The sequence below is a fragment of the Mustela nigripes genome, chromosome 4 (assembly GCF_022355385.1).
Source record: "Mustela nigripes isolate SB6536 chromosome 4, MUSNIG.SB6536, whole genome shotgun sequence".
Taxonomy (NCBI): domain Eukaryota; kingdom Metazoa; phylum Chordata; class Mammalia; order Carnivora; family Mustelidae; genus Mustela; species Mustela nigripes.
In genome coordinates this window covers 138,310,481-138,336,031 of record NC_081560.1, presented here as the reverse complement: position 1 = coordinate 138,336,031, position 25,551 = coordinate 138,310,481, and the positions used below count along the sequence as shown (strand labels likewise).

Here is a 25,551-nt window from a genome sequence, read left to right as displayed (position 1 = left end):
AATGGGGCTCATGACTTCCCTTGGGGACGTCTTAAGAGGCCCCTGAGGAGAAATACAAATCAAAACCGCAGTGAGATACCACCTCACACCAGCCAGAATGGCTAAAATTAACCAGTCAGGAAACGACAGATGCTGGCAAGGATGCAGAGAAAGGGGAAACCCTCCTACACTGTTGGTGGGAATGCGAGCTGGTGCAGCCACTCTGGAAAACAGCATGGAGGTTCCTCAAAAAGTTGAAAACAGAGCTACCTTATGACCCAGCAATTGCACTACTGGGTATTTACCCTAAAGATACAAATGAGTGATCTGAAGGGACCCATGCACCCCAATGTTTATAGCAGCAATGTCCACAATAGCCAAACTATGGAAAGAACCTAGATGTCCATCAACAGGTAATTGGATAAAGGAGATGTGCTTGATACACACACACACACACACACACACACACACACACACACTGGAATACTATGCAGCCATCCAAAGAAACAAAATCTTGCCATTTGCAACAATGTGAATGGAACTAGAGGGTATTATATGATGAGTAAAATAAGTCAATCAGAGAAAGACAATTCTTTTTTTTTTTTTTTTTAATTTATTGACAGACAAAGATCACAAGTAGGCAGAGAGGCAGGCAGAGAGAGAGGAAGGAAAGCAGGCTCCTCTGTGGAGCAGGGAGCCCAATGCGGGGCTCGATCCCAGGACCCTGGGATCATGACCTGAGCCGAAAGCAGAGGCTTTAACCCACTGAGCCACCCAGGTGCCCTGAGAAAGACAATTCTTATATGATCTCTCTGATATGAGGAATTTGAGAAGCAGTGTGGGGGGCTTGCAGGGAAGGGAAGGAAAAAATAAAACAAGGTGGGATCAGGAGGGAGACAAACCATAGGAGACTCTAAATCTCACGAAACAAACAGCATTGCTGGGGGGAGGAGGGTAAGGAGAGGGGGGTGGGGTGATGGACATCGGGGAGGGTATGTGCTATGGTGAGTGCTGTGAAGTGTGTAAGCCTGATGATTCACAGACCTGTACCCCTGGGGCAAATAATACATTATATGTTAATAAAAATAATTAAAAAAAAAAAGAGAGAGAGAGAGAGAGGCCCCGAGGAAAGGGCAGGCCAACAGGCGGAAACACAAGACACAGGGAGGACCCTGTGTGCTGGGACAGTCTGCCGTTGAGGAGGCTTTGGGTTAAGTCCCGGCACTGCCACTTTCTGGCTATGGGAGCAAATACTCTCCTTGCCCAGCCTATGAGAGCTAGAGCTGGGGGTGGGGGGAGCTGCATGGTGTAACAGTGATGGCCACGATTGTGAACGTATTTACCTTGTTCCCTCCTATCCTCACAGCAGCCTAATAAAGCAGGCATTACTGTCTCCATTTTCCATGTGGAAAAATGGAGGCCCAAAGATACTAAGTAACTTGCTTAACATCATACAGCTAGCCGATGGGATTTGAACCCAAATCTGAGGCAAACTCATGTGCATTATGGGGTGCAGCTGGGGGCCTGTTAAGTCTGGAGTTAGTTCAGGGTATGATGATCTCTGACGCTTCTGGGAGGGTCCTTGGACACCAGCCTGGGTGACTAGCAGGTGCCACACCTCTAACTGGGGACCAGCCACCTTCCTTCTGTCTCACCTCCCTCACACTGAGTCCCCACCAGCCCTCAGGGTCCCGTCCCAGGAACACGGAATGTGCTACGCCCTCTCCTGGGGCCACCAGTGAGGGAAACAGCAACTCCTACTTGACAGAAAAGGCAGGCAGATCGAAGGGATCATGAACAGGCCAGTGGCCATAGAGCTGGAGAAAGCAGATCCTGGACCAAACCAAGCCTCACACACACACACACCCTCCACGTTCCCCCACAGCCCAGCTATGGGGGGGGGGGGGGGATGGGAACTCTGTGCTCTCCCTGCTTGATCACACTTTCCCTGAAGCATCTTACTGGATTACCAGCAAAACCCAAACCTTGCATCAGCCAGATGGGCCCCGGCTCTGGGAAGAGCCTCTTTTGTCCTCTCAGGGCTTCCCCCACCGTTATCTGACTCATCATCTGCTGGTCCCAAGAGATGGGAGAGAGGCAGCCTCTTATCCCTACAGTACAGATGGAGACACCCAGGCAGGAAGTGACCTCTGCCAATGAGTCAGGGGCCAGAACCAGCAGCAGCTGAGGCTGGGAGGTTGCAGGTGGGGCTTCACAGCCTGGGTAATGCTCCTGGGGAGCCACACGCTCAGTGAAAAGGGGACACCATATACTAGGCAAAAATAGCAAGAGATGCATGTTGAATGAATGGATGAAGTTTGCGGGCCCTCCTTGGAGGGTAGAGGGATAAGCAGGGATATTGCAGAAAGGATGAATATGATATAGAGGGAGGGGGGAGAAAACATCCTGGAAGCCGAGTCCTTGCACCAGCCCAGCTGGGGCTTGTTCCTGCGGTTCTCCCATCTGTGAGCACCATCATGGCTATCCTTTACTGGGTGAGTCCTAACAACCGCAGGGATTTAACACGTTATAGCCATCATCTTATCTAATTCCTCCTTCCACCCAGTGAGGCTGGTATGTACTATCATCATTCCCATTTGGCAGACGACTTATCTTGGGCTCAGAGAGGTTAAGCAAGTTCCCCAAGGACACACAGCTCAACTCTTGTCCCAACAGGTATGGGACAACAAAGGCAAGAGCTGACTTAGAATAGCTCTCCACATCCAAAGGGGAGAGGGGCCCCTGTGTCTGCGGCTCCCACGTGGGACTGCCCAGGTGTGCCTGCTGCTTGGCGCCAGGAACTCATGCGTCTGTCAGGTCAATGCAAGCGTGGAGGGACAAGCTCAGAACAGAACGCCCATGTCTCCGGGACAATGAGCCAGGGCGCCTGGGCGGCAGGGAGACTTAAGGCAAGCCTGCCTGGGCACAGCGAGCCTCCGGCGCGGTGCCCTTAACGGAAACCTAGCCCGGCGAAGGGGGTGAACTGCTGCGTGCGGCCCCGCCGGCGCCCTTCTCCCCCAGCTGGCCCAGCGCCTGTGGATGGGCAGCGCAGCACGTTGCCGGCGATTGCCCCACCTGGCCGCGGCGCGGGCCGTCCCGCACGTTGCGCACAGAGCGCACCCGGCCGCCCCCGCCCTCACTCCCCGCCCCTACCCCTCCCCGCCTCGCCCCGCCCCGGCCCCGGCCCCGGCCCGGGCCCCGGCCCCGGCCCCGGCCCCCGCCCCGGCCCCCACCCCTGCGGCGGAGGAGCTGGAGACCCAGCCAGATGGAGCCCCCAGCGGCGCATTCCGCAGCCTGCCGTCGCCCCACTGTCTCAGACACCTTTGATGGCTGCCCTTTGCTCCGTCTGCTCTGAGGGGACAAACGAGGGAAATTGAGTAACCCAGCTCGGCAAGGCGGGAAACTTCCTGGCCGCTTTGTTACTCACGATTTCACATCAACGTTTTTGTGGGGGAGGCGAAAGAAGGGGGGAGGACTCCAGGGAGGATTTCTGGGGTTAAAGAGACTGGGCACAAATGCCGCCCTCTGGGGCTGTGAGCACGCTCCAGCCTGTGGTCTCTGCCTCCCAGGCCAGACACAGTGCCAGACTGCTCCTCAGATTAAAATTCATCTCCTCACCGCCCTCCTTGCTTTGAGTGGCTGTCAGGTGAAAGGGGAGGCAGCTTTTAGGGCTAGAACTGAGGCCTGACCTTTGGGGTCAAGGTTCTGCCTTTAGCGTGGGTTTGCTGTTTCACTTGGGCAAATCCCTTGACCTCTCTGGGCTGCATCTCTTCCTGGGGCATTAGTAATAATGTAATTTGCCGGTCCCTAAGGCTCAGGACAGGCTTTGAATTTCTAGCAAGTAGGAGAAAGAAACTTCCAGTTGAAGCAGAGACTTCCTCTTGAACAGTCCTCCTCCTGGAGGCACAATATTCTGAGTCTACTCTGAGTGGCGGCAGTGAGTGGCTGCTCCTTGCTGGCACATCAAGTCTTGGCACTTGAGGCTTTCTGCCATTGAGTCTAAGGTTCCAAATACACCCCCACACTGTACCCTTTGGGGGAATCTCAGACTCCCCACACACACACCACACACCACTAATGTTCATACTTCTGTACCCTTGCTCATGCTGTTCCCTCCCCCCAGAATGCTCTTCCCTGCACTCCTCAGTGATTGGCTCCTTCTGAAACAGATCTCCACTATAAATGTTACCACCCTAGAGAGTTCATTCCGGAGTCCAGGTCTAGAGCAGGAGCCACGTTATTCCCTCTCAAAGGAGTTTCCTCTTCCTTCCCTCCTCAGCTCTTAACTGTCCCTAGAAGCTTGTCCCTCCCCTGAACTGAAAGGTCCATGAGGGATAGATCATCTCCATTTCTTCATCTCCATATACCAAGCACTTACCCAGGAGCCGGGCACACAGTAAGAGCTTAAAAAATGTTTGTAGAAAGGAAGAAAGGATGGATGGTTAAATGGCAAAGACCCCGAGAATAGGCAAAATGTCCACCAGGAGGAGGCCCGTGTTGTAAGATGATGTACAGGTGGGTGGGATGCTAGGCTAGGCAGCCCATTAAGCAGGTACAGACCTCTACAGAAGAGTGTTCCTGCTACTGTGAGAAATAAACTCCCTTTCTTCTTTGGGGCGGGTGGTGGGGCAGGTGTTGGGGAGGGGCAGAGGCAGAGAATCTGAAGCAGGCTCCACGCCCAGCGCGAAGCCTGACGCCGGGCTCAATCTCATGACCTTAGTAGAAATCAAGAGTCGGATACATGGGGTGCCTGGGGGACCAGTTAGTTGAGCATCTGACCCTTGGTATCGGCTCAGGGTTGTGAGATCAGGATCGAGCCCCAAGTCAGGCTCTGCACTCAGTGGGGAGTTTGCTAGAGATTCTCTCCCTTCTCCCTTCACCCCTCCCACTCATGCTCTCTCTCTCTCTTTAACATAAATAAATAAATCTTAGAAAAATAACAACAGCTGGGTGCCTTGGTGGCTCAGTCATTAAGCTTCTGCCTTCTGCTCAGGTCATGATCCCAGGGTCCTGGGATCGAGCCCCACACTGGGTCCTTGATCAGCAGGAAGTCTGTTTCCCCCTCTCCCACTCCCCCTGCTTATGTTCCCTCTCTCACTGTCTCTATCAAATAAATAAATAAATTCTTCAAAAAATAAAAAAGAATTGGACACTTAACCAGCTAAGCCACCTAGGCGCCCCAATGAATGTCTCTTTCTTTCTTTCTTTTTTTTTTTTTTTTGGACGAATGTCCCTTTCTAATGAGCAGAAAAAGGTAGTGGTGTGCAGGGTGAGTATGTATATGAAGGCATAGAAGTGCCTATAAACAGAAGAAAAGTCAAGATGGGATACACCACACTAAATACCCCTGAGGAGTAGGATACAGACATCGTCATGGTTTAATATACACCTAAAACCTTGCTTGACCTCATCATCTCCTCTGGAAGGCTTCTCCACTCCTGCCCTCATGTTAGAGGAGGCCCCCCAGAGGCCATGAGTATGGGGGCAGCCGGAGAGACCACAGCAGCTCCTCTGGGTGCGTGGGTTTGTCCACTCTGTGCAGAGGAAAGCAGTGCTTGTGAGGTCAGTGGCAACGGGACGGCAGCAGGACCGACACTGAGAAGCCTACCTCTACCTGCCAGGCAACATCACGGCAGGTGGCCCCTGGCAATCTGGCAGAGCCAAAATGTGACAGGAAGTGGCCTTAGTGTGAGCTCACTTCCCGATTCAGGACACTCGGTCCCAGCTGTGGGAGGCACACAGGACAGCGTCTCACTGCCCTCAGGATGCCCGGAGCTGAGAAGGGTCAGACACGACTTGGCATGAACCGGAGGCCTCCTGCCTGCCAGCCCACTTGCCTGCCGTCTGTGCCCCAGTGGCTCCCGGGAGACCCGAGGCAACACAATTCAGACCAACTGGGCCAGGGGAGAGGAAGGAAGAGCAGCAAAGGGCTCAGGGTCAGATGTCTGAGCCTCTGTTCCCACGGGTGCCTCTCATTATGCTTGTCAGGAAGTACAAAAGAGTACGGCCCTTCGCCTTCATTTTCAGTTCCCATCTCAACCGGCCTCTCTTCCCCTGCCTGCCTCAAAACTGGTTCACCATCTGGAAAGTCATGGACTCCATCTGGAGTCACTCAGTTCCCCGTTGTTTCCGGTCCAACACCTTCTAGCCGTGCGTGGGTCCCTGGACAACTGGCTTTGTCCCTCTATGTCTCAGTTTCCCTAGTAAACTCGTTAATGCATGGCAAGTGTCTATTTATTTATTTGTTTGTTTGTTTATTCAGAGATTTTATTTATTTATTTGAGAGAAAGAGGGAGAGCACAGAGGGGGAGGGAGAAGCAGGCTTCCCACTGAGCAGGGGGCCTGATGTCGGGACTCGATCCCAGGACCCCGAGATCATGACCTGAGCCAAAGGCAGACACTTACTAACTGAGCCACCCAGGTGCCCCATAAAGAAACCTCAGTCGCACATTATGTGTTTAGAAGGAGCCCAATATGCGTAAGTGTATCTGTGATCTTTATGAATTAGCTGTTATCCATGTGGCTAGGATGGTAGCAGTACCTACTTCCTTGAGCTATTGTGAGGATTAAATTAGATAACGCATGTCAAGTGCTTACTGGGTTAAGTGTTTACTTGTCTCAGTAAAGACAATAAGATGAGAGTCTAGATCTTGTTCCCGAGATGCCAGGGGATTAGCATGGCGGCTGATGGGGGCTTCCTGGGCGCTGGGTGCTCGGTGGCCCACGCTGCCATGCTGGTTCAACCCTGTTACCGAGCTGGCTGTTGCTGAGCTGTCTGGTTAGTCAACGGCCTGCTCCTTTAAACCCATTTAAACCAGCTCCATCTGGCCTGGCTTTCCCAACATACCATCCTGGCGGCTGTCACAGGCCCAGAGTACTGGGCAAAGTGTCAGGCCTGCTGCAAAATACATTGGAACTTTATCTGACCCCTGGCTCCTGTCCCAACCAGAAATTCATTGGCTGGAACTTGCAGCCAAGCTTGAGCAAGCCTGGAGGCTGGAGGCTGGAGGAGGAAGGCAGCCGGGAATCACAGACCAGATATTCCAAACCCCACCCCAACCCCATCGTCTTTGTTGGCACCCTTTTTATTCGCATCGTTCTATTAGCGCTATTCCTGACGATGAAACAGTTTTTGTGAAAGCGAAGGTTGAAACCTGAGCTCTGGATTTACAGAGAAAGGAGACCCCTCTCTTCCCTCAGTGTTAATTTGCAGCCGTCCTTTGGGGGGCCAGGACAATCCTCTGGGACCATATGGAATTCCCCAGAAAGGGCCCTGCAGAAAGGCAGCAGGGACAACCATACCGGACTGGAATGTGGCCAGCTTCGGAGGCAGCGCAGCTTACCCCAGGGTCTCCACCCCAGGCAAGGGGTGGAGGAGCTTCGCTCCTCCCTCCTGGCTCGCTGCCTAAGGCCGCGCCCACAGGGAGGTCCCAGGCCACACAGGTCTTGGAGCAGTTACTCCTCGAAAGGCCATTGTCTTCGAATAAAAGGAATTCCCAAAGTGCCTCACCCCAAGCGGGTTTGAGCATTCAAGGGGCACCTCGGTGGCTCAGGGGGTTAAGCCACTGCCTTTGGCTCAGGTCATGATCTCAGGTCCTGGGATCGAGCCCCACATCTGGCTCTCTGCTCAGCGGGGAGCCTGCTTCCTCCTCTCTCTCCCCCCCCTGCCTCTCTGCCTGCTTGTGATCTCTCTCTGCCTGCTTGTGATCTCTCTCTGTCAAATAAATAAAATCTTAAAAAGAGAGAGAGAGAGCGAGCTAGTTTGCCAGTGAAAGGGAAAAAAATTGTTCAATGTGTTGCCCAGATAAAGGTTTAGACGTTCAGTTAAAATTCAAGAGCTCCAAAATCTCTCATTACACAGGTAATATTGTCCAGATCCTAACTAAGCCTCACAGATGTGGAATTTATTAGATTCAGGGTTTTTGGAAAATCAGCCTGATCAATCTGAGTGTGGACTGAATATGTGATCGCATTATGGAACTGTTGCTAGTTTTGTCAGATGAGAGAATCAAAAGGTGATCATTTAGTCGAAACCACAATGAGGTACCACCTCACCCCTGTCAGAATGGCTAAAATCAAAAACACGAGAAACAACAAGTGTTGGCGAGGATGTGGAGGAAAAGGAAACTTCACGCACCGTGGGTGGGAATGCCAACTGGTACAGCCACTATGGAAAACAATATGGAGATTCCTGAAGAAATTAAAAAAAGAACAACCATATATATGATCCAGTAATTCCACTATTGCGTATTTACCCATGGAATGGGAACAGACTAATCCAAAAAGTTATACGCACCCCTATGTTTATTTATTGAACAATTATTTACAATAGCCAAGATATGGAAGCAGCCTCAGTGTCCATCCATAGATAAATGGATAAAGAAGATGTGGTATAGGGGCGCCTGGGGGACTTAGTAGGTTAAGGGTCTGACTCTTGATTTTGGCTCGGGTCATGATTTTGGGTCCTGGGATCAAGTCTTGCATCCTGCTCTGTGCTCAGTGGAGAGTATGCTTAAGAATCTTCTTTCTCCCTTGGGGCGCCTGGGTGGCTCAGTGGGTTGAGGCCTCTGCCTTCGGCTCAGGTCATGATCCCAGGGTCCTGGGATCGAGCCCCACATTGGGCTCTCTGCTTAGTGGGGAAGCCTGCTTCCTCTTCTCTCTCTCTGTCTCTCTGCCTGCCTCACTGCCTGCTGGTGATCTCTGTCTGTCAAATAAATAAACAAAATCTTAAAAAAAAAAAAAAAAGAATCTTCTCTCTCCCTCTCCCTCTGGCCTCCCTACTGGTATTCTCTCTCTCGTTCTCTCAAATAAATAAATCTTATTTTAAAAAAGATTTTATTTTATTTTAAAGAGTGAGAAAGCAGGAGGAGAGAAAATGGCAGAGGGAGAGGGAGAGGGAGAAGCAGACTCCCCGCTGAGCAGGGAGCCCAAGGCGGGACTCGATCCCAGGACCCTGAGATTATGGCCTGAGCTGAAGGCAGACGCTTAACCAACTGAGCCACCCAGGTGCCTTCAAATAAATAAATCTTAACAACAACAACAAAAAGAGTGGTATCTCTATACAATGGAATATTACTCAACCATGAAAAAGAATGAAATCTTGCCATTTTCAACAACATGGCTAGATCTAGAGGGTATGATGCTAGGTGAAACAAATAAGTCAAAGAAAGACAACTGCCATATGATTTCACTCACGTGTGGAATTTTTGTTTTCACATGTGGAATTTAAGAAACAAAACAATCAAAAAGAGACAAAAAAAACAAAAACAAAAACAGACTCTCAAGTATAGAGAACAAACTGGTAGTTCCCAGAGGGGTGGTAGGTGGGGAGTATGGGTGAAACAGGTGAGGGGGATTTAGAATACATTTATCATGATGAGCACTGAAAAATGGATGGAATTATTGAATCACTCTACTGTACACCTGAAATAATATAGCATGTTATATGTTAATATGTTAATTATAGTGGCATTTCTTACATGAAATAAAATTACTTTTAAAAAATGTGATCATTTAGAAGAGCCTATCCCTAAGAAATTCCTATTGAAGTCTCTGAATGTGAACCATCATGATGCCAGCAACTCTTTTCAAATGATTCGCAAAAAAAAACGGTACAGATAAAGCAAATATGTCAAAAAGTTAGCAATATTGAATCTAGCCAGAGGGTATTTCTATGTTTATTGTATCATTCTTGCAATTTTTAGTAAAACTTTATGGGGAAACACAAATAAAATAAGCTTATTAACATCCAAAACAAGACAATACAGAATTCATCTTGCACTAGAGGAATTTCACCTCTTCTGATAAGAGAAACAAGATGGCGTCCAAGACACCAACCAAAGAGAACAAACTATATTTATTTATTTGTCAAAGAGAGGGGACACAAGCAGGGGGAACAGCAGGCAGGGGGAGAAGCAGGACTTGATCCCAGGACCTCAGATCATGATCTGAGCTGAAGGCAGATGCTCCACCATTTAAGCCATCCAGATGTCCTGAGAACCAATTATTTTTAAAGAGTTTAGTGAGTACTTGTTTGAAAACAGTACTGATCATTAAAGATCCTTTTAGGGGTACCTGGGTAGCTCAGCGGGTTAAGCCTCTGCCTTCGGCTCAGGTGGTGGTCTCAGGGTCCTGGGGATTAAGCCCTGCATCAGGCTCTCTGCTCGGCGGGGAGCCTGCTTCCCCTTCTCTCTCTGCCTGCCTCTCTGCCTACTTGTGATCTCTCTCTCTCTGTGTCAAATAAATAAATAAATAAATAAATCTTTATAAAGATCCTTTTAGTTCAGGGCGAGGAGAGGACTTGTCTTGAAAACTGGGAGATTCCAGCCCTTTTAGCTGCTTGACATCAAATTTAACACCAGCTAAGAAATACATTTTGAAGACCTGCTATGAGCAAAGGCCTGAAACAAGTACTTAGCAATTATTATGTTACAGGACCCTGCTAAGGGCTTTACAAGGATTACCTCTTTTATTAATCACAATAACTTTATCACAGAGGTATCATTAGTCCCATTTTATAGATAGGGAAATTGAGCCTCAAAGGGATTATGTGCACAATTTTGGCAGCCCTGGGATTTGGATGCAGGTCTTAACCACTGTGCATACTTTTTATATTCTCCAGTGTCCTGGGAGAAAATAAAAGGAAAAAAAAGGTGATTGATGAGGGGCACCTGGGTGGCTCAGTGGGTTAAAGCCTCTGCCTTCGGCTCAGGTCATGATCTCAGGATCCTGGGATCCAGCCCTGCATCGGGCTCTCTGCTCAGTGGGGAGCCTGCTTCCCTCCACCTCTCTGCCTGCCTCTCTGCCTACTTGTGATCTCTCTCTTTCAAATAAATAAATAAAATCTTAAAAAAAAAAAAAAAGGTGATTGATGAGTTTAAAGCATAGCATGTGTTTGTGCCATATCAGCCAGCTGACCTAGAGCCCCCAGTGCACATAGGGTTACCCTCCAGCCCGGATCTCCCATGTGTCCCCACGTTCAGGGGAGGAACTCTGAAGAGTCCAAGAATTCTAAATTCAAACTTGACTCTCCAGGTCATTCTGACAGTGCATTCACGGAGGTAGAAAATACATTTGACTTGACAGCTTATTAGCTTGACTTATAAATGTTGAATATTTAGACACGTGGTATATAGGCTTCCATTTGCTCTCTTCCCCTGTGCCCCACTTGCCGTGGTTTTCCCACCACACCTTCCCAGTGGTGGTCAGGGTGGGGAAGTCCCTCCGAGTGACCAAGAGAAGCCACAAGCTCTGAGCAGGGACCAGGCCAGACACTGCCCTCTTGCAATTTCACCTAATTTCATCAAGGGTCAGGAAGTGAGTTGCTACAGTGTGGGGAGAAACCCAGATCACCTACGTGGCCCCATGCGATGCTCGCCCCACCGCAGAATCCTCATCTCTGTAACGTGCTTACACTGGCTCAACACAGATCGCCCTCGGTCCACAAATCACATCCGTTTTCCTCCCTTCTGCATACACCTCCGTTTTCCGGGATAGAAAAGGCTGGAGGGGCTGTACTGACCAAGGAGAAGGAGAAACAGGATTGAGGGGACAAGACTGAAAATGTCCCAGTGAAAGTGACGGGGTGGAGGGGAGCACAGGGCAGGGAGCATGGAGGTCCCTTAGGCTCCAAGGGGAAGTAGGGAGCGGGAGATGGGCAAGCCGGGGGGCTCAGCCCACAGAGCGGTGGGTGCTAGGAAGAGCAGCTGTGCCCGAGGGAGGCCCTGGTGGGGAGGGTCAGTGGAGGCTCAGGTGAGGCCCCCAGCTGAGGCAGAGATGGGCCAGCACAGCCTCTGGGGCAGAGGGCACCCGCACAGAGCCCAACTGGGACTCTTGACTCTGGCTTGAAGATTGACCGAGATGCAGAATGGTGAAAAACAACTTAAAATATCCAAGTTTGGTTGCTGCCTCGTTCAGATCCCTTTCTTCCATGATGCCCTGCAGCTGAGATCAGGACTAATGGCAGCTTCTCCCTCCCACCGCTCCCCTGCCATCCCATCCCAAAAGGCCTGTGGGCATGGCCAGGTCATCCTGACATGCATGTCACCAGCAAGGGCAGGAGAAGTGGACAGGTGGCGTGCCTCACTCAAGGTCACAGCCAGGAAGGCGTGAACATTAGGTGAAGCCGACAGCCGGGCGTGGGAAAGGAAAGCCAATGGCCGGATTCCAGAAAGGATCCAACGTTGTCATCACCATCGCCAGAGCTCCCACTGATGTTGTCCTTTCTGGACACTTGCTCCCTTGCCTGACCCCACGCCTCTGGAAAGAGCCCTATATGGTAATTATTCCCATTCTGCAGCTGAGGCTTCCAATACACAGAGAGGCTAAGTCAATGGCCCAAAGCCGCACAATAGCAAGTGAAGAGATGGATGACCCAGGTCAGGGCACAGAGTGTGTGAGGACCTGTGCACGCGTGTGAGCCTCCACTGTGAGCCCACACGAGAACCTTCCCATCCCCAGGGAACACGTGTATCGTGGGAGATGGGTTCTCCATCTTTCCAGCAGCAGGGAACAGCTGTGTTGGCAGGAGGGGTGAGAATGGGTGAGTGAGCACAGCTTTGACAGCGGCAAACAGTACGTGGGTGTGTGTTGACAGCAGGGCGTGGGATGGCAGTGCCATCACCATGTGTGTTTCTGCTGGCAGCGGAATGTTCTGGTCTGTGTTGATAAACAATTGTTTGGGCATCGCGAGGCTGGAGCCGGGACAGGAGTGGAGCGCTGGGGGCAGGTGGAGGCGGGAGGGAGGGGCGAGCCTAGGGGGCTGGTGGCCCAAGCCTGCAGCTCCCAGAACGAGGGGCAGCTGGCTGGCAGCTGCTGTTTTCCCAGCTGACCTCACTGGGTGCGAATGTCTGGGTGTGGATCGCTCTGCAAACCACCTGATGCCCATAAACACGAAAACAGGAGCAGGGACAGGCTGTGAGGAAGACGGTGTTCTTCCTGAGCTGCTCTGCGCACGGAGGGAGGTTTAATCAACAGCTGAAGCCAGTGTAAGCACGTTGTGACTCCCGTGATGGAGTGGATTCCTCAAAAGTCGGCTTCTTGGAAGAGGTGGCACCTCTGAGACCATCCCGACTCATGACTGTAATCGGAGCCCTTGAATCTTGCCCTCGCCTCCTGGCAGACACAGGTGCAAGCCTGCAAGGGCATCTCAACCTAGAAGTCCACCCATGAGTGACTTCCTGGGGCGCGGGCCCCACCCCGTCTCTTCCCCACAGGCCCTCCCCTCAGAATGTCCCTTCACCCACTCCCTCTCCACTAGCTGAGCTCTATGCTACCCCCAAGACCCGGTGCATTATTCCTCACCTCCTCCTGGAAGCCTTCCAAGCCGGTTCCAAGCTTAGAACTGTTTCCTCCCAAACCCCAACTGTTCTTATTGCCAGGGCCCCTCCCACTGGCCTCCCCACGTGGATGTTGCCTGAACAGGTTCTCTATTCAGGGCACTGAACTGGAATTGGGAAGACTCAGTAGCAACTACCCTCGTGATCTTACGGCTTAGTTGGGGTGCACAGAGGGCAAATACACAAATGGGGCTGCAACAGAGGCTGAGTGAGGGCACATAAAAAATGTGGTGGGGGGCGCCTGGGTGGCTCAGTGGGTTAAAGCCTCTGCTTTCAGCTTGGGTCATGATCCCAGAATCCTGGGATCAAGCTCCGAATCAGGTTCCTTCCTCAGTAGGGAACCTGTTTCTCCCCCTCTCCTGCTCATGCCCATTCTCTCTCTCTCTCTCTCACGTGCTCTTTCTCTCAAATAAATTAAATCTTAAAAAAAAAAAAATAAGAAATGTGGTGGGAGATAGACTTGGAGAGGCATCCCTCCTGTTTGCAGACGAGGGGACAGTTAGCCCACGGGAGCAAGGGTGTGAGCCTACCCAGTTAGTTTCCACTCCACAAGTTCAGGGATCTTTTGAAGCCAGCACACGGTATCTGCTAAATCAAAGTTTGTGGTTTCTAGGTTGAAAGTCTCCCAGGCACCTTCTGAAATCCTTGTCTGGGAACTGGAGGCTCCCCTGCCCTCCTGCCGTGTGCCCTCTGTTTTCCACGGGGTTGGCAGCAGGAAGCCTTGGTGCCAGTGGGGGAGCTTAGCGCTGCTGCTCCCTGCTCTGCAGGCAGCTGCCTTCCTGCCCACCGCCTGCCATTGGCGGGGTGGGGGGGCAACCGACTGTCCAGGGTTCACAGCTTCTGCTCACCCCAAAGGCCAGAGCCAGGGTTCACAGCTTTTGCTCACCCCAAAGGCCAGAGCCAGGGTTCACAGCTTCTGCTCACCCCAAAGGCCAGGGCCAGGGTTCACAGCTTCTGCTCACCCCAAAGGCCAGGGCCAGGGGAAAACACCTTGGACCTATGCATAAGCACAGACACATCCCCCGGGGAGTGCTGGCTTCTCCCCTTCCTTAGCTCAGACTGATCTCTTGCAGAAGTTCAGCAAAACCATGGTCCTTGCTTCTCCTCATGAGGCCCTGCCAGGAGATAGACCGCTCTCCTCCAGACGCTCAAATAGAGTTCTTCCCAGCTACCACATTTTTAACAGGACTAACCTGAACATCCCACACAGTGGCTGGCTGCCTCTGTGTTTCCATGTGAGCGATGTCCGAAGGACCCTCACCCCAAAACACCTTTCCCCGGCGTGTGGAGTTGCACTATTAGCCCTATCCTCAGGGGGCCTTATAAAAATCTGATTCATGGGGCACCTGGGTGACTCAGTGGGTTAAGCCTCTGCCTTCAGCTCAAGTCATGATCTCAGGGTCCTGGGATCGACTCCTGCATCGGGCTCTCTGCTCAACGGGAAGCCTGTATCCCCCCACCCCCGCCTGCCTCTCTGCTTACTTGTGATCTCTCTCTGTCAAATAAATAAAATCTTTTTTAAAAATCTGATTCATGGTTAAATCACACTATATGGTACACCTGAAACTAACATAACGCTGTATGTTAACTACACTGGAATGAAAATGGGAGATTCATGCACACTTAAAAATGGTGAAAATGATCAATTTGATGTTACGTGTATTTTACCATGAAAGCAAAAATTTTGAAAGGACGTGCATTGTTTTATGTCAAGATGTCAACAGCATTATCTTTCTAGATGACAGAAATTTGGGTAACTTCATTTTCATTTGTATACTTTTCTGTATTTTATTTTTCTTGAGCAATTGGGCATATATCACCATTGGAATTCTATTAAGCAGTTGGGCATGTATTGGCAAGATAACGTCCTTTCTGCTTTGAGAAATAAACACTTTGACTTTCAAAAGGATATATAATTTGCTCCTAGAGAAGCAGTATATGGCTCACTTCCTAAATCAGGGAATTTTGAGAAGAATCCCCTAGGGAGGTTCCCAGGCCCAGGTTGGGGAGCAGCCCCAGTGATTCTGAGGGCAGCCTGGTCTTCTAATCCCAGCCTTGGAGACCCCCTGGGTGGAGCGCACACACACACACACACACACACACCCCACACACACACAGTCTGGGAAGGAAAAGAGGGCTCCACCCACCCTGGCCTTCTGTTGCTGACCTCTCCCTCCCAGGAGCAGGACCAAGATGTGGGTTTTCCTGGTTCTCTTCCATGGGGGCCTCTGCGACCCTTTCCTTGTTTAACAGATCTTTTGGGGAAATGGCAGGAGGGCCACTTTGATGGCAGGGTGTGCCCAAGATGAGGCTGGACGAGGCCTGGAGAGGTCATTCAGTCCAGTCCTCCGTCTCCAGGCAGCACTGGAATTTTCCCAGCTGGGCAAGCCTTTATCTTGTTTTGAGGACTTCGGAAGCTGGGCACTCCACACCCTTCCTTGGTCAGCCATTCTCATGTCTAAACATTTCTAGCCAGGAAGTCCTTCCTCATGTCTAATCTGAACTTTCTATGCTAAGAGTTTCCATCCTGTGGCCCTTGTGGTTGGAGACAGGGAAATGGCCCTTGTTTCCCTGCCATCATCCTAAGTCAGAAGCCGCTAGAGCCTTGGATCAGGACCAAAGTCCCAAGTCACGGTGAACCCCAAAGTCACGGTGAACCCCAGACAGGTCGCTACTAGTCTTTGAACTTCAGTTTCCTCATCTGTCAAATGAGGCCGATGACATCCATGGTGCAGGAATTGAGAGGGTCAAATGAGATATGAGTGTGTGGACAAGGCATAAAACTCGCCAGCAACATGAGGCTGTAATTATCATTAATAAATAACAACCACCCATCCTTGCTGAACCACCTGAACCCAGGCGCCCTGAGAGCAAGTATTTTAAATTAAAATTTCATGTGTGGGGCACCTGGGTGGCTTACTTGTTAGGCATCTGCCTTTGGCTCAGGTCATGATCCCAGGGACCTGGGATCACACCCCACATTGGACTCCCTGCTCAGCGGGAAGTCTGCTTCTCCCTCTCCCACTCCCCCTGCTTGTGTTCCCTCTCTCACTGTGTCTCCCTCTGTCAAATAAATAAACAAAATCTTTTTAAAAAATTAAAAGAAAATAAAATTTCACGTGTGTTAGAAAATAAAACTACCACATCAAATCCAGGATTTTATAAGCACTATTGCTTAGAACAAGGGCATGTTAAGACAACAACAGCAACAAAACTTACCATTGTTTTACAGAAAAAATGTTGAATAAATGAAACTCCAGGTAGCATGGGGCTAGGGCTGAAATTGTGAAGGTTCCTTCTAGGCATGGCAGCGGAGCAGAGCTGGCCAAGGGGAACCAAGCAGGTTGCTTCTACAGAGTGGGCAAGAGAGGCTCAGCCAGGGGAAGGATGAGAAGCGAAGTCCCAGAGGATAGGGGTGGGTGGGGAGACAACTGTTGAGTGTCCTGCCCCCAGATGCAGCTTCTCTGGGTTCTGGAACAGTCTCCCCCCAAAGCTGGGCTGTTACCAGCTTCAGCAAGCCTGGTGGGAAGGCAGGACTGGCATTTCATTTCCATCTTGTGGTCCCCAGGACTCAGAGAACCCCTTTCATCCAGGTCTCCCCTGCCAAGGGGAATCAGACAACCTGAACCTGAACCTTGAATCCCTCCAGCAAAATCGCCCCCGCTTTGGTTTGTAAGCTTGTGCTGCGGGACTCACAACTTTGCAGACAGGCCCCCCTCCTCCATTTTCAATGCGGTTCGGGCTACAAGGCCTGGCAGGAAAGGTCATCTGAGACCCTCTGTGTGCCAGGCCCCTTGCTGGGCACCAGGACATAGAAATCTATTCAGGAGCTCACAGCAGCATCAGGGAAACCCCCCTCTCATGCCCATCCCAGCTATGACAGAGCTGTGTCTGCCACTCAGGCGGTGGGAGAATTGGTCCCCTCTGTCTGAGGGTCCTTGGCCTCCTGGGACCAAGCATCTTATTGGAAAAGGATGTTACCCCTTTGTGCTCCAAGTCCCTCATTTACCAGCAACATGAGGTTTTATAGCCACACCCAGCAATGAGTGTTGTTTTTTGGTTGTTTTTTTTTTTTTTTTTTTAAAGATTTTATTTATTTACTTGTCAGAATGAGAGAGAGTACACAAGTAGGGGGAGCAGCAGGCAGGGTGAGAAGCAGGCTCCCTGCTGAGCAAGGAGCCAATGCCAAGATCAGATCTGAAGGCATCTGATCAGGCTTACCTGACTGAGCCATCCAGGCGTCCCCGGCAGTGAGCATTGCTTGAGCTGGAGTTTCTCAAACCCTGGTGTCTATACAAGAGTTCTCTGGTGTTTGAGATGTCTCTACAAGACTTTAAGATGCCTATGTTCTCATTTTGGAATAATCTCAAAAAAAAAAAAAAAAGACAGTATAAACAGATTCTACATCATCTGGATGCTTGGCTTACAGCCAATTATGTGATCACAAAATTTTAGCGTCTCCATTTGCACTAATGTTTATGAAAAGCAGTCAACTTGAGTTTTGTTTTTTATTTTTAATTTAAGGAGACGCTACATATGGAAAAATACGCAAACCTTAAGTAAAGAGCTGGATGAATTTTCACAAAGAGAACACATCTGTAAAACCAACAGGAAACTAAGATTATTACCATCTCCCCCAAGACCCTCTTCAAGAACTCCTACACCTCCCAGTGATAACCATTATCCTTCATAGCATAGATCGGTTTTGCCCATTTTTGAACTTGATACAACTGAGCCATATAGAGTGACTCTTTGGTCCCGGGCTTCTTTCTCCCAACATAACGCCCCTGAGGGTCATCCATGTTAGCTTCTGCCCAGTGCTTCTCAAAGTAGGATCCTCACAAGTCGTTCTTAGGGTTCCATTAATGTATCAGCTACAGAAAAGCAAATGTGGTGCCTCATGGTTCAGAAAGGGGTCGAAAGCACCCCACTGCAGGGAACACAGTCTTGCCCTGGGCCTTAGTCCCACTCTGGACTCCCAGACTGTAGCTTCCCCAGCACACCCTGCTCAGCCTCCAGGTCTTTGCAAATGCTGCTCCCTCTGCCTGGGATGCCCTCCCCTTGTTTGTCTTCCTAGCAAAGGCTTCTGTGTTTTGTGTCACCTGAAAGACTGTCTGCCCTGTGAGGTCTCCACTGGTTCCCCTAGGCAGACTCAGGCACCCCTGTCCTTGAGCTTTATCCACATTTATCCAGCATTTATCATATCACTGCAGGTCTCTCTCCCCACTGGACTGTGGGCTTTGAGACCAGTCGTGTGGGGTGACACTGGACTCCCTCCCAGAGTGACTGATCTGGGAGTCCTGCTGCACTGCACCCCCAACCACCCAGGGCTATCAGAGGCAGGAGCAAAGTTCTCTGTCCTGGCTCACCTCATTAAACATGGGGTTCGGTTGGCTCCCACATCCCTGGGTCATTAGCAAGGATGGACAACATCAGATCTATGGCATGGGAGTCCTTGGCCAACCCACCACACCAGGGAATTAAAGGCCTGGAGAGCCCTGCTTGGGCCAATGCCAAGCCCTAGGGCCCAAGGGTGAGATACTTTACCAGACAGGCATCAGTTTCCTCATCTGTGAAATGGGAACAATGAACCTGGTCACCTTCCTCTTTCCTGGGAAGAGTGTGGAGTTAATGAATGCCCAAGACCGGATGTGACTATACCCAAGACACAGTGCAAGCTGCCTAGAGGCAAGAGAATGGCCTAGCTGACCCTAGGTTCTCTCCTCCCGCCGGGGACTGAAGGACAGTGCAGGACCAACAATTCTGCTGTAGCTGCTCATCTTAGTCCCCCACCCTTCCTTGGGTGGGTCTTGGCTTGGAAGCCCTAATCGGCTTGCTAAGCACCTGCTCCACTTATTCCAACCTAAATTTGTCCAGCCCTGTGGCTTGCCCCTGCAGGGCTGTGTCCAGTCCACTGCAATACATTGGGTTTCTTTGTCCCTTCTCGCAGAACCCTATTCATACCGTCCCTCCTCTAAGCAGCTTTCTTTTATTATCTTTCTTATTATTTCTCTTGTTATCCTTGGGCACGGTGGGCTCATCTACACTCTGGGCATTTGTGAAGGGTTCGTGTCCTAGCTTTCCCCCAACTTCCGACCCCCACTCTACCCTGAAGTCGAACTGGGACCAGAGAAAGCGGTTCTTGGAAAAGCGGGCTCCACCCAGTGGGAAGATGGAAGCAGCGCCCCGTTGCCATGGCAACCAAAAAGCATTTCCCACCCCCCACCGCGAGCTTCTTCATTGGCCACTGAGCTCGAGGTTCCGCCTCCGCCACCAGAAGAGACCAACTAGAGGCCGGCTGAGTGGACCCTGTTGGGGGATTAGCGGGTGTGACACGTCTCTCTTTCTGTTCTGCCCGCGGGGAAAGCCAGCGGCACTTGATCCCACTTCTCGCGGCCATCGTGGCGTCGATGGAGCTGTGTCCGAGAGTCGGGGGCGGAGGATAGAGGGAGGTGGGGAGCCGAGGATATTTCCTCGGGCGGTTCTGGGTAGACGCAGAGCTGGGTTGTTGGACTGGGGAGGAAGCAGTTTTTCTTCCCAGCAATTCAGGTCGCCAGAGAGGGCGGAGGGCGACTCATTGGGACTGCAGCCGCGAGGTCCCTGAAGGCCGCCTGGCGAAGGCACAGGCGCAGGCGCTGCGCGGCGGGGATGGGGGGAGGCTGCGGTGAAAAGTATTATGGAAAGGGGTGGGGAGGATCGCATTATCAAAAGTAGGCTGGGGCTCCTGCAAGTGGCCGGAGTCTGGGCTTGCACTGGGAATCCTGGTTCGAATCCCCCCTCTACCCTCTTCCGCAGTGTGACCTTGCACTCACGTGACTTCCTCTCTCTGGTTCGGGGAGCGGTCGGATTGCCTTTTACTTGCTGCCAATCCCTGTGCTGAACACCGTAGGAGTTTTCTCTCCCAAAGGCCTTCAAAAAGACCCTGAAATAGGTGGGGGGCTGTCTTTATCTGCATTTTACAGATAAGGAAACTGGCTACCTGGGGAAAGCCTCGGGTGAGCTCAGTTGGTTGGTGGTTGCCAGGGGGCAAGTAGGAGGTGCGTTCCCATCCCCACCCCCAGGCATCCTGGCCTGTCCGGAAGGAAGGGTCGTGCCAAGCTAGGAGACTTGCGTGGTTTCCTTTAGCAAAACTGCGTCAGACTCTGTCTGGGGTAAACCGCCAGTAACTGGTGACAGCGCCTTGATTACAACAGATCAGAAAGGGGAAACCGAGCCTTCTCCGCCCTCTCCGGAAAGTTCCCTTTCCAGGAGACAACAGGAGAAGGAGGGAGAGAGTGGAACTACTTTTGCTCTCTCAAAACCGCCTAAAATTACCTCTGGAAGCCTCCACTTAGCAGTAACAGACCTATTCAACTTAGTCTGACTGGGGTTGAGACCCCCGCAAAGAGCGACCTTACTGGACAACACTAATGTGCTCCAACTGGAGGAGTGAGCCAGCAGAATGGGCACTGGATGTAGCATGAGGCTGGACGCAGTCTCTGAGCCAGACATTCCTCATCTGTAAAATGGGTTTGATTGGAGTGTGAGGATTAGGAAAAATAATCATGACACCCACGAGAACCTTTCCTGGTGTTACCTGTGCTCTGGATGGGTGAGGTAGCCACCCAGAGTGTCTCCCCCACCACACCACCACCCCCGCCCCTGCCGAGGCTACACACACACCCCAACACAAAAACACCAGAGTTTCCAAAGACCGCACACTCAGAGAGAGGCTTCTGTGAAGATGCCCTTGCGGCTCACTTCCAGGGGTGAGAGTCAGAATCAGTAACACTTACGGGGCACCTAAAAATTGATGGTTTTTGAGTGCCTAACAATAGCCAGGCTCTATAAGAAGCTCGGAACCCTGGTGAGCCCTTTTAATCATCCCAGAACCACCCTTCTCTCTTAAAAAAAATACTGTGGAGAGTTACCCATAAGTTAAGAAAGTTCACCATGGGGGTTGAGGGAGGTGTCTAGGTGGTTCAGTCAGTAAAGTGTCTGACTTTGGCTTAGGTAGTGATCCTGGGGTCCTGGGATCAAGCCCCATGTTCAGCATCCTGCTCAGCAGGGAATCTGTTTCTTCCTCGGCTCCCTCACCCTGCTCCTCTCTCTCTCTCAAATAAATAAATAAAATTTTAAAAAGATTTTATTTATTTATTTGACAGAGAGAGACACAGCAAGAGAGGGAACACAAGCAAGGAGAGTGGAAGAGGGAGAAGCAGGCCTCCTGCTGAGCAGGGAACTCTATGTGGGGATCCCATTAACTTGAGTCTAAGGCAGATACTTAACGACTGAGCCACCCAGGTGCCCCAGTAAGTAAAATCTTAAAAAAAAAAAAAAAAGCTCACCATGTGAATTTCAGACTCTTTCTGATGCAAATGACAGAAAACCTGACTCAATCTGGTTTATGCTAAAAAGGGAATTTGCTGGCTCAGGCAACTGAAAAAATCCAGGCATGACTGGATCTGGAGACTCGAAAATGTCTGTTGTAAAGACTGAATCTCTCCCCTCTGCCTCTGCCATCTTGGCGCCATGTTTGGAGGTTCTTATCATCCCGAGTCCTAGCTCTGTATGAAAGACGGTCTTGGTAATTGTAGCACAATTCTCAGGATTTACTCTAATTACACGTGCAGGTGCTGGTTGGGGGGGTTCATGTGACCACACTTAGAGAAGGCACAGCTGGGGAAGAGTCAGCATGGATTGGAGGCCTGGTCTGGCCTGTAGCAAGGGGCTGAAAGGGAAGGAGGAAGGAATATTTCTCCCAAGGAGGAACAGAAAAGATGGGCAATGGATGCTAGCAGCTAACTCGACCTGTGTCTTCCGCACTGAGGTCTTCAGGTGAGAAGGTTGAGAAGAGTTGGGGCGGGGCTTGAACCCTGGGAGTCGGGACTCAGGAACCCACGACCCTAAGTCATCTACACCTTTCACTACAGGTACCAGCCTGATACTAAGCACCTAGTAGAGAAAACGGTCACACGGAAGGTAAAACCCTTGCCTTGGGAGAGAGCCCAGCCCTTCTGCATTGGTCCCAAGTCACTCCTCCCCACCTCCCACCCTGGCTGCTCTTCCTGCAGGGTCCCGGGAGCCTCTCTGGTAGCTGGGCCTGGGCTGCTGCCTGCCATGCTGCGGAAGGCCTTGCATTAGCTGGAGTTATGCACTGTTCTGGGGTCTAGCTGCTTGCCGTTTCTCCAAGCAGAGGGGAGATTCTTTGGGGACTAGAACGGTGTTCTCCCTTCTGGATGTGGTCCCTCTCTGGGACCAGCAGAATGTGTGCAGTAGACAGCAGAGGTGATTTTGAGAGGCCCTAAGAAGGTTCTTTTCTACCCCCTGTGTGCCTCCTTTGCTGTACAAAAATTCCATGATTAGATGGGATTTCACTTCTTTAATTCCCCTTTAGATTCAGATTCCCCTGAGAAAGGCAGCGTAGTAGGTCCAACCCGCTCATTCACACTGGTGAGAAGCACTCACAGAATCTTCCCTGAGGGCAAACTTTGTCATCCTGGCCACCATGGATTGAGGGCCTCCTACATGCTTTCCACAGATTGAAGCGCATCTCATGGATTATCTCATTTAATCCTGACAACTCTGTGAAGTAGATACTGTTAGTGACCCCGTTTTACAGATGAGGAAACTGAGGCCCAGAGAGGTTACCGATCATGCCCAAGGTCTGCAGACAGTGGAACAGGGATTTGAACACAGGAAGTCTGATTCCAAAACCTAGCCTCTCCATTCCTCCACTGAAATAATCCCTAACACTCTTCCGTGTTCTGAGAGGAGTTCTTCTCCCTGGACTCCACATGGCACCCAGTGAGAGGAGCCTGGGGTCAGCTCCCTGGTGTCCTGGGAACAGAGGGGGAGTGTGGGCGGCATGGAAGCTGGGAGCTGCCAGAACAAACCTGCTCCTTCTTCTTCCCTTCCTCCTCTTCTCCCTCCTCTGTCCTTCTTTCCCTTCTCTTTCTTCCCTCCTTCCTCCGGCTCATTCATGCAGCCACCCGCACACATACTAGGTGTGAGGAGTATGGGTAAGCAGGGACCCAAACAAGTGTCCCTAGTGCTCTCACAGGGTCGACAGTCTAAAAAACCAACAGGGGTGCCCGGCTGGCTCAGTGGGTGGAGCACATGACACTCCATCTTGGGGTCATGAGTTCAAGCCCCACATTGGGTGTAGAAATGACAATCAATAAAATAAAATAAAATAAAAAAAGGTCTTGCTATTTGTTGAGGGTTTATGGTGAACAAGGCCCTGAGCTAGTTGCTGAAAACCTGCATCATTCCCAGAGCCCACTTTCTCAGGTAGGAGACTAATACTTAGAAAGACCTACAGGCATTATCTCTTTTTATGATTCCAGACTGACTCCAGAGTCCCAGCATCTCACCACTGGACTGGACTGCCCCCGTCTTGGGGTGTAGTGAGGATCCAGTGGATACTTAGAGTGAGGAGTGCACACACACACAACACACACACACACACACACCTGGCTCTGTGACTCCAACAGCCAGGCCCGAGGCAGCCGTTCCTGCTGTCTCCAGCACCTTCCTTCCCACCAGAAGCCAGGCCCCACCCCAAACAGGAGCTGAGTGGGTAAAGGCCATCTCCCAAGGAAAGGATAGGCTGGTACACCAAGACCTCTGAATGGAAAAACCCAGGGAAATTGAATGAGAGTGATCTAACCAGGGGTTCTGGAAGGAGACCTCACCTGCTATCCCGGGGCAGCCTTTGAGCGTGACTTCCTTGTGCCTTGCAAGGTTTCCTCTCCCTTAAGTTGATCTGCTCACAGGCTGTGTCTGAAGTGTTACCCACCAGCAACTTCCTAGCTCCAGCTGGATGGGGAAGCTCCGTGCATTCTGACTGGGTCCTTCCAGGTTCTTCATAGGGATTGGTGTTCCCATTTTACAAATACGGAAATGAGGCTCCGAGAGGCTGACCCACAGCCACCTAATGAGAGTTAGAAATGCAGTGAAAACCCATGCTCCCAAGTTTTGAATCTGTTGCCCCAAGAAGTGTCTACTAAGCACCTAACTGAATGCCAGGGTCCGAGCTATGTCCAGGAGATACAGTAGTGGGCGAGGCAGGCTTGTCCTACCTCTAGGAGAGTCAATTTCAGTAGGGCTAACAGACCAGAGGAAATACTGGAAATGTTGGCAGGACGGTGACCAGAGCTAAAAGACTTTTGGCAGGGCAAAGGACAGAGGTCCCCTTGGGGCTCTCTCAGCTCCCACATTTGGGAGGACCCAGTAGAGAAAAGGGGGACTGGGGAGCTGGAGTGTGAAAGGCTGGGGTCTGGGATCAGTAGTCTTGGCTCAACTGAGGTGTTAACTGGGATGTTAACTGGGAGAAGGAGTTGGAGCTGCCCAGTCATCCTTCCCCACCCCCCCACCCCACCCCAGCAAAATACCCAGACACCTCTCAGGCCATGCGCTGCCTGCCTGGAGTTTCCAGCCCAACAGTTTCCTTGTCTGGGGTGCTTTCCAGCCATACCTGCTTTCCTGGAGTCCAGTGCCGTCTCTCTCTCTCCTGCCAGGCATGTACTTGGTGCCTAGTGTCACTCTGAGTAATTCCAGAAACCCAGGTGCCCTCACCCACTCCTGATTCAGTTTGACTCACCCTCCCCAGTTCTGGAAGGTGACTCTTAGCTGTTCTTACCTCATGCTTGGGCACCTGGGGCCGGTGAGAGCAGCAGGTCCTCTTCCCCACTCTTTTATTTTTTTTTTTTTTTAAGATTTTATTTATTTGGGCGCCTGGGTGGCTCAGTGGGTTAAGCCGCTGCCTTCGGCTCAGGTCATGATCTCGGGGTCCTGGGATCGAGTCCCGCATCGGGCTCTCTGCTCAGCAGGAGCCTGCTTCCTCCTCTCTCTGCCTGCCTCTCTGCCTACTTGCGGGCTCTCTCGGTCAAATAAATAAATAAAATCTTAAAAAAAAAAAAAAGATTTTATTTATTTATTCATGAGAGGCAGAGAGAGAGGCAAGGGCAGAGGGAGAAGCAGCAGCTGAGCAGGGACCAGATGCAGGACGCCATCCCACGACCCTGGGATCATGACCCAAGCAAAAGGCAGACGCTTAACCATTTGAGCCACCCAGGGAACCGCCTCTTCCCCACTCCCAAAGGTTAAACTGGTTGGTGTCTCGCAGGGGAAGTGGAGAAGCCCTGAGGAGGGAACCCTCATCTACCCAAGATTGACTTCCTCCCTCTACAGTCTTCAGACATCTCCTTTCCAGCAATCACCAAAGTTCTTCCTGTTCTTAACAGGAAAAGAA

The 25,551-nt window shown here is 51.1% G+C and overlaps 1 long non-coding RNA gene across 1 annotated transcript in view; it reads right to left on the bottom strand.

Moving 5' to 3' along the window:
• The window catches only part of LOC132016467 (uncharacterized), a 39,605-nt gene extending 14,054 nt beyond the window's left edge, over positions 1 to 25,551 (bottom strand). Inside the window, exons 1-2 of the long non-coding RNA XR_009403930.1 lie at positions 24,940 to 25,551; positions 23,993 to 24,231 (exon numbers count right to left, since the gene is read on the bottom strand). This is a non-coding gene — a long non-coding RNA (uncharacterized LOC132016467). The remainder of the gene's footprint in view (positions 1 to 23,992; positions 24,232 to 24,939) is intronic.